The 15,314-nt window shown below is 32.3% G+C and overlaps 1 protein-coding gene across 4 annotated transcripts in view; it reads right to left on the bottom strand.

The window, feature by feature from the left end:
• LOC106873750 (sodium- and chloride-dependent GABA transporter 1) overlaps nt 1-15,314 on the bottom strand; it is a 227,901-nt gene that overhangs the window by 91,710 nt on the left and 120,877 nt on the right. The window lies entirely within an intron of this gene.

Here is a 15,314-nt window from a genome sequence, read left to right as displayed (position 1 = left end):
GGATTGGGTAATAAAAAACTACTATATTATTGTATAAAGTCAGAAATTCAATTCAAAAATTCAGCAAAAGGCGGTGCTCCAGCATGGCCACAGTCAAATGACTGAAACAAGTAAAAGAGTAAAAGAGTCAAAATCATCCCACAATTTTGACCAACATTTTCATATTAGAAAAAACACCCACTCACACACATGTATATACAATAAATCAGTTAAAATGAATACATGTAGGTAGTAGCCCTTAGGCATCTAACAACTTATGCATGTTTTCTCAAAGTGAGTTCCATGGAAAAATTCTGGGGTTCCATAAGTCTTAAAAAAGAATAGAAATTTGATTTTTAAAACAAGTATGCTTTGCCATTTTCAGAGTAAGTTGTTTCTTTTTCTATGAATATATTCTCTCTCAAAAATAATTTGTGCTTCATTTAATTAATATCATAATTAAATTGAGATGACAGAAGTTGTACATAAAAGAGAGGTACAAGTTCCATGATCTTTGGAAAATCATATGTTCTGCATTGAAACAAATTTGCAAACTACTGGACTAATGTATACACTTCATTCCCAGAGCTATGAAATACTGTGTGCAGTGGGTTCATCTAATGGCAATTGTTAGTTCTGTTAGTCCACTGGTGGTGTATGGTTAGCCACATATTATTTAAATGTGATTTACATTACTGATATATGCTAATAATGAAGAAATTCTTCAGTACATAATAAAAGCATGGGCATGAAAAAGAGACACTGCTTAAATTGAATAGAATTTAACCCATTACCTCCCATAATTCTATTAACTGGAATTTTTTTTATGAAACTTTGATTTCTAGCATAAAACAGCCTTAGAAACATGCTGGGATGATCAAAATAACATTTTAAATAGAAATAAGCGAGATATTGGGTGAAAAATTAGCAAACCTCATTTAAATATCAGAGAAATATACTTAGTAGATATAGCAAAAAGGTTAGATATGTGTAAATATTGACAGATAATTACAAAATTTGTAATTTTTAAGTGATCTCATATGAGATCACTGGTAGGTAATGGGTTAATCAAAATTTAAAGTTATAAAATACATAAGAATAAAATATATTTTTAACTTTAAACTAGAAAAAGTAGAGGTTACAGTTCAGTAGTGTGATGTACTCAAATTTGGTAGGCCATTTAATAGTTTAAATTCATATTGATGCACTAATAGTTTATTCTGCTTGTATAACGCATTGGTTTAGATTTTTCAAGAGGAATTAAGTAAGTAGGTTTGTGTTCATAAGCATTGCACAAAAATATGTAATTCTGTGGTGGGGGTGATCAAAAACAAATAGTGTACAATCTACAAACCTTATTTCAAGTACAAATGCGGAATCAGTAATTAAGGCTAAAGAGAAACGGAACTATGAGAAGGCAAGAAAGGTGTTTCTTTTTTTTATGAAGTAGTAACACAGTTAATCAGTATGGACCTAGTATTTTTTTTTATTGCCAATTATTTGATCAAGGTTGTGATCACAGTTCAATACGGTTGATTTGAAATTCATATCATAAGGTAAATATTGAAATTTTTACCAATTGCAACGAAGCAGTGAATATCTTCCTGACACTAGACAGAGGTAATCATGTAGTCACCTTGGGTAAACTACAGAATCTTGCCAGATCTTCCTTGCTCTCTAGGATTACAGTATTCATGAACATTAATAAATTCAGAATGAAACTAATCTACCTTTGATTCAGTCAGAAAGAAAATGCTAATAGGTCCTTAATATTGATGAGGCAACTTTACTTTTTGTTGCTTTATTATGACTAAAAACCATAAAAATTGTCTTCCTTTCTTCTTTCTTAGATAATGCATGGTTTGCGAAAAAAAAAAATCATTAGTTGGAGATAAAAGTGTGACATTAAAGTGTTTATTGGCAGCTTAAACTTATCTTTAAAATGTACAAATAAATAAATAAATAAAAACAGCAGTGAATATATTATAATAGAGTGAAATAAAATGAAGCATAGGCTTTAAAAAAATGTGTTTATAATTTTAAGTGACTACTTTCAAAACATTTCAAATGATTAATGGAAATTAAAAGAAATATTTTTCATTTTCTCACACTTATCCATTTTATCAGGTTAATGAAAATTTAATATTTCATTAAACTATTAAGATTTGGAATAATTAAGCAAAAAGTTAACAAAAAGAGAAATAAAAATAATAAACATATAAAAGAAAGATTAATAGTGTTTGACGTCAAATGTTTTAATTAAAAAATTATATATTTATCACCTTCACTTATGATGAATGGAACTAGATGAGACTGCATTCATTTAATCATTTTGCTTGCATACATTGGTCAATGACTGAACAGCTCAAAGATATCTACTCAAAAGTGAACAACCTTTTGTGTTGAAAAGTAACATAGGTTGGTAGGGATGAACTAAGAAGGATATAGAAAGTAGTTTATATATCAAACTTGAGAATGTTGGTCCTCACAGATGGAAAGACAGAATATAGACATTGGCAGACACTATACTGTAGATATGAATGAAGCTCATATCAACATGAAGACTGTCACTATACAGTTTAGATCAAGATGAAGGTTTAAGAATTAAGAGTAAACTAATATCTTCCTTGTAAAGTAGCACATTTAAAAAAAAAAATTAAACCAAATGCTAGCCTTGCCCTGATTTTCATGAAATCATCATTTAACCTATCTAAATGCATGATCATCATCATCATTTAACATCCATTTTCCATGCTGGTATCGGTTGGACTGTTCGACTGGGATCTGGGAAGCCAGGAGGCTGTATCAGGCTCCAGTCTGATCTGACAGTGTTTCTACAGCTGGATGCCCTTCCTAACGCCAACCACTCCAAGAGTGTAGTGGGTGCTTTTTTACGTGCCACTGGCACAGGGGCCAGAGGGGGCTGGCATCGACCAAGATTGGATGGTGCTTTTTACGTGCCACCAGCACGAGGACCATGACTACAATTTCCATTTGATTGTGATTTGATTTGATTTTGATGTACTTGACTCAATAGGGTTCCTCAAGCACAGCATGTTGCCCTACGATCCAAGGTACTTTTGAGTGGGCTGGTTATATGACACTGGTGTAAGTTACAGCTGTGAACTCACTTTATTTGCAGGGTCTTCTCAGTCACAGCATATCTTGAGAGGTCTTGGTCTTCTGTCATTGCCTCTGTGAGGCCCAAAGTTCAAAGGTCATGCTTCACCACCTCATCCCATGTCTTCCTGGGTCTCCCTCTACCTCAGATTCCTTCCGTTTGGGAGTGACACTTCTTCACATAGCTCTCCTCATCCATCCATAGTACATGACCATACCAATGCAAAAGTCTCTCTTGCATGCCACATCCAATGCTTCTTATGTCCAACATTTCTCTCAGGGCGCTTACACTCTGTCATGAGTGCACACTGACATTACACATCTAGCAGATCATGCTAGCTTCATTTCTTTCAAGCCTATGCATGTCTTCAGCAGTCACGGCCCATGTTTCACTGCCGTGAAGCATGGCAATTTGCACACGTGCATTGTACAATCTACCTTTCACTCTGAGCAAGAGACCCTTTGTCACCAGTAGGGATAGAAGCTTTCTGAACTTTGCCCAGGCTATTCTTATTCTAGTGGTAACACTCTGAGCATCCACCCCCACTACAGACTTGGTCACCTAGGTAGCGGAAACTATCAACTACTTCTAGTTTCTTCCCCTGGCATGTGATGGAATCTGTTTATGAGCATCTCTGGTGTTTATTGCCCCTGTGCATCTGCCGCAAACGAAAGCCATCTTCCTGGTTAATCTTCCTTTGATGTTGCTGCACCTCTTATGTATCCATAGCTTATGGAGTTTCTACCTACACTGTTTCTACAGATCGAGGGCCACCTACCTGAAGGGGTGTGTGATGTGTTCACCTTCCTACTTACTAAAACTTTGGTCTTTGTAAAAACATTCCAGCAGTGTGGACAAGCAAAGCACTTAAAAGAAATCTCTAGAATACGAATGAAAGGAATAATAATTAAAGAAGAAAGATTTCAATCAGAAGACTCAGTTGATCTGATTGAAAAATATTTAAAAGTTATTTTGCTTTACTTTTGACATTTTCCTGCAAGGGTCATTTCTATTCTCAAAATAGCTTATTAAATTATTTATTGTTGGAGACAAATTATCCTGCAACTGAAAACTACAAAGAAATAAGACAGAATAGTAAAATGAGATTATTAGAAACTACTTTATCTGCCCTTGCTGAACTTTAGTGAAAGTTATTATGCTATTATAAGGAAAATAGTTCAAATTGACTGAAATGTTTTAAGAAAATGTTCATAAAATATTTATTGAAAAAGTTAAAAATCATTAAGTAAAATAAGACAAAAAATACATCTAATGACAAATATTTGTAGAGTATACAAACATTCATACATATGTATTGAATTATTTAAATATAGAGCAAGCTGTTACAATGATATTAGCAACAAATAAAAGTATAACACAAATGGCTTTGTGAAACCAAGGTAAAGTCTGATTCACTTGGATAAACATGAACTGTAGTAATGATAAATGTGAAAGAATTTTAAATGAATATTTTTCTTATAGCCTTAGTCTGTTTATCTAACATAAACAAGCATGACAGCTTCCAAATGAACTTAATAAAAAGAAGCTTGTCATACATTTGCACAATTGTAAAACACTAGTGAAGTATCGAAAACATATTCAAATAATACAAGCTGATGAAAAAATTAAAAGAGTAATGTATGCATGTGTGTGTGTATGTGTAAATATTGATCCTACTCTGATTAGGTGGTTGTTGATTTCTGCATGTTGAGTGTAAAAAAACCCAAAAATCAAAATAAACACAAACAGGACAAAATGTAAACAGGAAAATATAATAAAATAATAAAAACTAGTCTCTTGGCTAACAGGATATTTAGATTTAGCAACACAATAGTAAAACAAACGACCTTTGTCAAAGCTGCTACAGTTGTATGCTACTGGGTTCAAACCAGGTTATTGAGATGGTTACTTCAGTCAAGAATAGTATTTCCCATTTTGATTAACAACAACAAAGTTTGAGATACATCATTTTTCACCTCTTTGGAAAAGATACAAGGAACCAAAGAATTTGAAGAGGAAAGCTATTAGTTAAGAGACTATGCATTTGAAAGATGAAGCAAAATTGTTTCCTGAATCCTAGTGATCCACAAAACCAGTGCTGATAATTTTCAGCATCTGTAGCATTAAATAAATGAGAGATCTAGAAGTGATCATTTCCTATCCATTCTAAGACTGATGTGTCATGTCATTTTTACAATCTATTTTCCCTTTCTGACATTGGTTGGCACTATGATTAACAAATCACTTGTCAGTCCTACACTGCTTCCACTAACGACAGCAGTGGGTTACGTCATTGGCAGTATTTACGTAGAGCAAGTTGAACTTAACTATTGAGAATTAAAGGTCTTAATTATGGAAAAATATAGTGCCAATGACAGAATATGAAACATCTGACATCTTGGTTAATTGCTTTCTACCTTTTCACATTCCTGAACTATCACTTTGAAAGACAGCTTTAGAGTATATTAGAAATAGAACATGAAATATAATATACAAAGTTGATAGGGTAGTTTCAATTATTATAGTTCATAACAAAATTTGCACACTGCAGAGTAATAAAACTTGATAATTAATCTAAAAATGAACCCATTAAAACATGAGTAATTTTTTTTTCTCAAAATTTTTAGATCCATTCTTTGAAAATTGTTTTAAAGGAGAAAAATGAATGATTTGAAAAATAGTATTGGTTTAGTTGTCTTTTTTTATGTTATTTATTTGTTTGTTTGTTTTGTTTTGTTTAATCACTTGCAATCCCAGTTCAAGGGCCTTTCAAATCTTCCATTATTGCTAGCTACTTAGCTTTAATTATGTGCTTTCTATTTTAATGAGTAGGAAAAGAAAAAAAAAAGAAAAACAACTTAACAATAGAAGGCATCAGCTGCAAGGGTAAATCTATAACATAGTCACTGTCATTTTATAAGAAACTTAATACATAGAAAGCCATGAACACCACCATTTCTCATCTGTAATAAGGTTGAAGTGCCATGTATAGATTTACAATTTACTTTCCTTTTCCAACTTCAGCTGGATGTCTCTGCAATGCAGAGATGCACACATGTGCAAGTATGTATACATGTATATAGTATATATCTTGTATGAATTTCAGTTATTGTATTGTAGCCATTCAAGAATGTAGTCAATTATATCAATACAAGTACTTGACTCTTTTGGGAGATTCACAAAGAGAGAGAGAGAGAGAGAGGTTGAGCAAACGTGAAAATCCAAGCATCTACAGAATGAAACATCAACTTAACACAAAATCTACAATACTGAGTACTTCTTTCCTTGTTTGTATTTCTAATCAACAGATGTAACATACTTTTTCTTTGCAGTCATGAAACTACATCCATGACTCAAGTACTCTGGCACTTGAGTTGAAACTCTAGGCTCTTGATTCACTGATGTAGCTTCATGGCTATAAATAAGATATATGTATTCTATGCATTGAGTTCTATCTCTTTTGCTTGTGTAACACACACAAGTGTGTGTGTGTATGTAATCCCTTGACAGCTTACCAACCCCTCACCCTGAATTACTATCAAATACAATGCAAGACCCCTGAGAAACACTCAACCTGATATGATATAGATCAATATGTTCAGTTCACATGAATTTCTTTAATAGCTAGAGAATTGTGTGGTGCCAAATCAGGGGTGATAAATTGGTTTAAAGAAATATCTTAGTAAGAACAAATATGTTACCCTAATCTGGAACATATCCCAACAGCATACAAACTAGATTGTTTCTTTAGATATTTTATGAAAGAAAACAAATGGCATATATATATATATATATATATATACACATGTATGTTTAGTTGCCAATGATCAGCAAATATATCAATAAAAATAGTTAAAACATAAAATGAATAAATGTTGATTGATCGATGAAAATGTTTTGGTGAAATCACATTCTGCAGTCACCGAGAAAGCTGTGTGAATAAATGGTTAATGATTGCCACTGAATTCATATAAGAATCACATAGAAGTAGGGTAAAACAGGAATCATGATCATCAGTGCAATCTTAGTTTCAAATCTAATTAACTGAAAATGTAAACAAGATTAAACTAATTTTTCTTTAATAACATATATAAATCAATAAGAGGCTCATTATTGGATTTTTTCTCTAACCTTTCTTGAGGCAGATAGTATAATCAATAGAGGATCATCTTTATTTTGAAATGACAATATGCAGATATAAAAAGAAAATTCAAATAGCATCATGTTATCTAGTTCTGATATATGGCCAAAGAACCACAGAAGACTTGATTCTAAAATCTTCGAAAATCTAAAGTAAAAAAATTTCAATCACATAAATATAAATATGTATATAGGTTATGAAAGATTTATTGTAAATACATTTTATATAAACTTAAATATATGCATATCTTTTGATACTTTTAAGTTCATATAGTTTCTACTTATGGCTAATAGTCTTAACAGAATCACCAAACTATAGCCTCAGGTCTAAATGTCACATTCAAATCTTCCAACATGATATAAGATATACATAGAACTACTTACAGTCAAAATTATGTTTATACAAATTTACACTGACATACTAAAATAATTGTACATAATTGGAATAATATTTAAAATTTTCAATGCAAACACTGTAGCCAAATATTTTGTTTGAACTGTGCTATATCTCAGTTGATATTTCTGGCTATCAGATGTAAAATACATTCACAGGAAATTTATATAAAAGCACTTTGATTTTCATCCGTGCTAGCATAAGTGTCAAATTTTATCTGTACACATACAGCTCCATAGAAGCTGCTTATGAAGTTAAATGATCTGACTCATTGGTAATGTTTACCATAAAAAAAAAACTACATAGACTCGTTTCTTGGTGAGCAACTTACCAGAAACTTCTTATTTACTCAGTTGATAAGACTACCTTCAGCAAGCTTATTTAGTAACCTCACACATACATTGACAAAGCATATTAGAAACAAGATTTCATTGCAAGTAAATAAACACTACAACTTTCAGTATCTGTAGTGCTCTAAGAAGTTAAGATACAAATACATTTCATGGAGCACTGCACTCACATTTAAAATGGCTCACTGATTTCATTTACAATTTTCTTTTTAGTAAAAGAATATCCTGTATATTGTTAGAAGAGGAGATCTGCATGTAGTCTTTTGACATACTAAAAATAGCAACCAAATCTCTAAAATCACATCATACCATCTTTAAAAAATATGTATTGGATAATGTAATCTTCAATGCATTATGACTGAAACATAAATGGGATGGTCATAGCTGGAAAATTTGATTATAGGTCTTCTCAATTAGAGTTTAATTGAAGTTAAACAACTTTTCTTTACAGTAAATCTTTTAATCCAACCACTTGTCATGTTATCTTCTCTCTTTTCCTTCTAACATTAGAACTCTAAGAATATGACAATCTTGTCCAAGAAAAGAAATGCTACTCATTAAGAAATTATTATCATATTTACTACATTCCACTTAGTCATAAACAACTCACAACTGGAACCTCTGACAATCACTTGAAATGTTATGTTTCAGTATCACCAAGGACCTTACCAGTCAAAAACAAATCCTTAACAAAGGTAAAACCACATTCCAACAATTAATCCTTCTCTTTGAGGTTAAAAGATACTTCAACTTCTAATAATTATTGATTCTGTACAAAGCTTAGGTGAGGTCAATGGATTATCGCTCTCACACCTGAGACAGAGCTGCTACTGCTGCACATACAGACATCTTAGGCTGCATCCAAAATGGGATTATCCAACTAACTTGCATAAGGCCACTCAGACATGTTCCAGCCTCTAGCTCACAGGTACTCTGTCTCCTCTCTCTGCCTTTTCTACTTTTACTATATTGGCTGCTGCTTGCTGGAGCCTACTGGGCTCATACAACCTCCACTCAGACATTCTGACCCACCCTAACTTTCTTTGTCTAATCCAACCCCTCCAGGTTTTGCACTAATTGTTATTAGTTTGTCCTTCCCAGAATATCAACCCTCTAGAATTCCCTTCTTGCCCATGTTTTTCCTACAGGTGTTGACATGCAATGATTCAATAGGAACATTAATGGCATTAATTTTACTGGCCAAAGACAGTCTGACTCATCCTCAAAAACCAGTAAGTAAAACCAATCTACTGAAAGATACTCATGTCTTCTCACTACTCATTAACCCATGCACTGTATATTCCAGTAAAATACAATTCCTACTAACTATTACAAACACTGCTGCCTCCTCAAACCCCATATATCAAATTCATACTGTCACTGCTTCTTATCCATTAGTACTATTAACAAAGCTATATCATATTGATTTGAACACAAACTCATATATGCCTGTATTTCCTCAGCTATAGTTATAACATTGCATGAGTAGTTAAGTGCCTCTTAACTGATTTTAGTGGATCCTCCAATTTTCCTTTTTTTTTTTATTGAATGGAGTGTTTTTGTAGCAGTTCTGCTACTGAAGCTGTCACTTTTCCATCTTATTTCATCTTCAGCAACATTTAATATATCCTCACTAACCTGCCCAATTCCTTCAACAACAGAGTTCAACAAACATTTTCTTCTTGATAAATTAATGGACTGATGGTATTGAAGCCAAACAATGTGTTCATAAATTACAATTGGTTTCTTTTTTAAGCTATTCACATGATATCTCCAACACCTAGCAAAAACGAAATATCTCCTGCTCCTAACTACACACACACACACACGTAATGGTCTTTTTATTGTTCAATTGCTCTTATTCAGTAACATTTCAATGCACTAAAAACAATTATCCATCAGCACTTTCTGAAAGATTCTAAATATCAAGCCTATCAGCTCATAGTAACAAGTGTAACTTCTCTAAACAATCTTCAGATAAATTCTGAAATCATACATTGATGATACCAACTGTGGAAAACACTGACTGTCATTCTTCACATACATTTTAAAAAAGCGAAAAAACTAGAACAGCTGGGAAATTGGCAAGTGAAACTGCCTAATATATGTATTTTATTCTAAGTGTTAGAGGCTTTCTCACAAGCTACACCACAGTTACAATAATAGGCTACACCGTACTAAAGTAATAATTTAGTGTTAATCTATTTTCAGTCTTATTATGATCTCATCAGCAAAACATGTGCATGTTAAAGTAGTAATGAAAGAAACACTAAGTAAATGTACAAGATTGTACGTTGACTAAGATTGAAAAGTAGAAGTTTTGAGAATAAAGGATCCAGAGGCATGAAAATAAGGCATTAAATTTTTTTTCATGCAGAGAGAGGGAAACCTTGAATCATTTATTCTCAAATTTTACTCTTCATTTCAACACTGAAGCCTTTCCGTCAGTTTTTTTTCTACCATCATCACAACAATTTGTGTGCTTCTTTTGTTGCTGATTTCATTATTCAAAGCCATTATTTGAACCTCCCTTTTTTCAGTAGGAAGTGAACTCTAAATTAGAAAGTGGCTTTGATTATTTAATCTATTTCATTATTATTAATAATTAAACAACCTCACATTAGAATAAAAAAGTTCACTATCTTCATCTAACTACTCTATGTTACTTAGTACAGTTTTTCTTCTATGGATCAACAGAAGCATACATAACCAAAAAATGCACATAATGAACTTGAGAGGCAAAAATTCTTGAAATACAAAAACTAAAGGCTGAAAATCCAATACCTAAGTGATATAGTAAGAACAAAGCAAAGGACAATTCAATCCTCATTGCCCTGCTAGGTGAATACTTGCAGAAGATATGGAAGGTGTTTTCAACACTGTGATGGTTTTAGTCACTGCCACCAGAAGAGGTTGGAATATCTTTAAGTAGCTCCTGCTGTTTCTGTGTGGGACAAAACATCTTGGATGCTTATTTCACATCTATTCAACTTACAAAGCACAAAATGGAACTGTTGAATAACCAGATGACTGTTATTAAACATTTTGGCTGACAAGTGTATTATAATTAGTTTATTTTATACCTTAAAATAAAGTGGTCGTAGCTGTTACTCTTAAATCATATTTTTCCTTTACCTGGTATTATATTGAAAAATAAAAATTTAAAATGTAACATAACAAAGAAAATGCTTTCAGATAGATCACAATCCAGTTCATGTACTGCATAATCAAGTCTTTCAGTACTTCATAGTACTCGTGATCAAAATATTTAGTATTTTTTGTGTGTTAAAACACATTTTGTATAATTTTCAATGATAATACTTTAAAAAGATAAAATTATGAATGGGTTGCATGATAAGTAATGGAGAGAGGTAACAATAACTATGCAGGAAGTCCTTGAATAAAAGGTGCTATAATAAAATTAAAATATTAAATCTATAGCTGACATTTCCCTTTGGGGTATTCGAATGGAATTTGGAGCTATACTGATATAAACTTATTTCTTTTGCAAAAGCTGATTAAAATTAGCCTGGATTGTCATACTGATACAAGCAAGAGCTTTTACAAATTCTACAGCTAAAAATATCAATTGAAAAAGATAAAGAGTAATAATATTTTAAGCACACTTTCATTATTTAAACAAAATAGTATTAAAAATTTAGTATGATGTTTCTGAAGATATTTTATAGAATACTGATTTGTGACTATCACTTATGCTCCACAAGAGAATTTGTCTGATTTATTTTTAAAGTCATACAGTTATATTTTAATCATTCCTGATCTGGCTCATTTTGCAATCTTTCCAGTGAATAGATTGAGAGTGTTAAGTATGAAATGAAAAGTCATGCTGTGTCTCATAAATAATTGAAATCACACTGACTTGTGTTAGTTCTGAGAAACAGAATAGGAGAAGTCTAGGTGGTCACACTGAAAAAGTTAAAAGTAATTTCATTCTTAGATGCAAATCCTTTTATAAAAGCAGAAGGTGAAATGTAGTTGATTTAACCTAAGTATATTTAATCAAACTTGGAGAGATGAACAGCAAAATAACCACAATAGAACTTGAATCGAAAAGTGTAAGCTATTGAAGCATCTTAACTGACCACTATCTACACCCATACCTCTGCTATACTTTAATCAGTAAAACTAGTAACAAAGTAGCCTATAGAGATTGTAAGACACCACTCTAGTAAATTGCCACAAAGTGTAAATAAGTAGCTAGATAATCATTATTTAGGTTTGGTTATAAAATGATCAAAGGAGATTGTGTAGATATCAAACAGGGTGGAAGATTGCAAGTACTTTCAGAAGGTAACAATTAAACAGTGTATATAAATCAAAACTATAAATACTAAACAATTGTTTAGTATTAGTAACATGAACTTGACTTTCATTCAGCAGTTAAAGTTCATGTATTTCTCAAACAACAAAATTATAATACAAATCTAAGTGTTATATTCATGAATGGTTACAATATGAAAGAAATAAGTTTAAATAAAATGGCTATATATTATATGTAATTTAGTCATATCAAAACCTGTTACTTTTTATTATATCATTCTTTAATATGGTATTATTTATCTCAAATGAATATCTCCGGGTTTAAAAACAAAAAAAGTTGGCATGAAAAGGAAAATAACTATCAACTTCAAAAAATATAACAGGTGGGAAACCAAAAAGTAAGAATGTAAAATCAAAATTTCAGAGACTCAGCACAGAGATAAATGAACATTTCCGTATTTCTTGGTATCAAAAATGCATTCTAATTTTGACCAGAAAATGTTGAGCAAAAGATAATTTTAAAAACAAAGACTCAGCCCATTCCCATACTTTGCCAAGATGTTTTCTTAGTGCCTTAGCAACAGATCCTGTTATCAGTTATGGTCTGCAATTTTTTACCTTTTCTTTTACAATACAGAAACATAATAAGTTTAGCAAAGATAAACTTCTGCTGGGGGTTAAACCTGGCTAACGAATAATGGAAAAATATAATGCCCACAACACCACAAGATATAGTAAATGCTGATAATGAATATAAAACTGCTTTCATCTTGCTTTTTTTCCCACAACCTTGTTACATGCCTTACCTGATCAGAAGTTGCTTTTGTTTGCTACTTTAACATATACTAAAAGAGAAAAGACCATGTTTAAGCCAAAGATATTATTATAGAGCCACAAAGTAAGTTAATAAAAATCCCATACTGCTAGAATTGATCAGCAAGACAATATTGTAAAAACAATTTATAGTGTTTCTAAGACACATCTCATGTCATTGGGACACTCTGAAAACAACCCAGGAGAAAAAGAAAACTTTTGAAATCCCTTTTTCTGTAGACTGCAGAATGCAAAAATTTTAGAAGCACAAAAGGTCAGTCTATGAACTATTATAGAAACTTGATTGCATTTTAAGGCAGGCTAATACTTGAGGAGGAGGAGGGGACTACTTGATATACCCTTGTAGCTTGTATAATTTACAGAATTAAATCATCATACTAAATTTTGTAATTTTTTTCATATTTTCAATATTAGATGGTGACATTATGGTACTTAGAATTGATGATTTACAATCACATAAGTATATCATCATCACTTGGTGCCTGTTCTCCATGCTGGCAGGGGTTGAGTGGGTTGTTGCAGACTGAGTCTTTATATGGAGTAACTTACTTCTTAGATGTGTCAGGAGACCACATCACACTCATACATTTTCTTTGCCATTGTTTCTACAGTTGGATGCCCTTCCTAACACCAACCACTTCAGAGTATATTCAGAGTATATTAAGTTCATTTTATCTTGCAGCCAGCACTAGTGAGGTTACTTTGTACCTAGCAAGACAAAAGAAATTCTCACACTGTATAATGCCCCTGTTTAATTGGGACAAGAGGACCAATAAGGTATGTAGGAGAGAGGGTTACATTCATTCAGGGCAACGTGGCCAAGAGAGTGTGGAAGAGACAGGGTGACCGCAGAAGGTAAAACCAAGGTGAAAGGGAGAATATGGCAGGGAAAAGTGTGGAAGAAGAAAGAAAATGGAAAAGACAGTGCTACAGAGAGCAGCAAATAAAAGAGGAGCAGTACTGGCAGGGTGTTATGAGGGAAACACGAGTTGCAGAGCAAACTAGGAAAGTGATGGATAGTTGTAGAAGTAGTCAGTAGTAAGAGCGTGATGGAGGTTAATGAAAAATGATCTGTGAGGAGAGAATGGGAGTTGCGGTTAGCAGTATACAAAGGTAGGTAGTTGCACAAGGCGAGGCATTTCTGATAGCTAAATGTTTGCTAGTAGAAAAGAGATGATAGGAGAGAATTAGATACCATTAGATCCGATGCAATTTTTATTTGATATTCAGTGATGAGACAAAGAGACACAAAGACAGCTACATATTTGTTAGAGAGAGAGAGAGAGCGCTTCGGCATATCTGCTGCAACCTCTCATTATGCAGGCATTGTGATTTGAGAGTAAGATGAGTGGTGAGATACATGAGGTGGTTGGGGGGTGAATATGGACAGATCTAACATCTTTGTCTCTCATTTCATATATGGCATAAATACAATTGTAAAATTTCAATAATTTCCAGTAAAACTGATAATAGATTTGCTATACAATAACCCTAGGCCCAAATCTTACAGGCTAATGGAGAAGATGTGGATACCAACAATAACATTATCCAACTCTTATAGCAGTAATAGTAATTCAGGGATTCTGCTCCAGTATAGAAACAATGAATCAATATTCAGCTAAATAAGGAAAGCAAATTAAATTTCAAAAAAAGGAAACACATTTAGAATTTTTTTTACACAAACTTTTTTTTTTTTCATATATAAAGAAGTTAGAAATTATCAATTTTAACATTCTGCAACTAAGATAAATCTAATATTCAAATAATCAAGAATACTAGTAATGTTTTAAGAACACACCAGTTATGTTTAAAGAAAAAAAAAATTATATTCAGGTCACTTGATAAGTCTGGAATTAATAGTGAAACTATGCAGTATTTAGTGAATGGAAATTAATTAGTGAAAAGTAAGGGAAGTACTTAATATAATAACCAGTCAAATGGAAAAAAAAAGTTAAAAAGGTGAACAACTGAAATTTTCTTGTTATACAAGTACTTGCTTCTCAATCAACTAGAAACCAACTAAAAATTTCAGTAGACAGAAAAAAAAAATCAATATAGCTAAAAAGGCAAGTAAATGATTTTTAGATAATTAAATTGTTTACTTAATCAAAGTAGAATGGACTGACTGGTTGAGGATAAATCAGTAATTAATTACCATTAAAATATTGATTTCTAATACAAGCACAAGGTCACAAATTTGGGGAGAGGGGGTTAG

Source organism: Octopus bimaculoides, chromosome 18, assembly GCF_046866305.1.
Source record: "Octopus bimaculoides isolate indiv1 chromosome 18, ASM4686630v1, whole genome shotgun sequence".
Lineage (NCBI taxonomy): Eukaryota > Metazoa > Mollusca > Cephalopoda > Octopoda > Octopodidae > Octopus > Octopus bimaculoides.
Note: the sequence above shows the minus strand (reverse complement) of the source record. Positions and strands in the feature narration are given on the sequence as shown.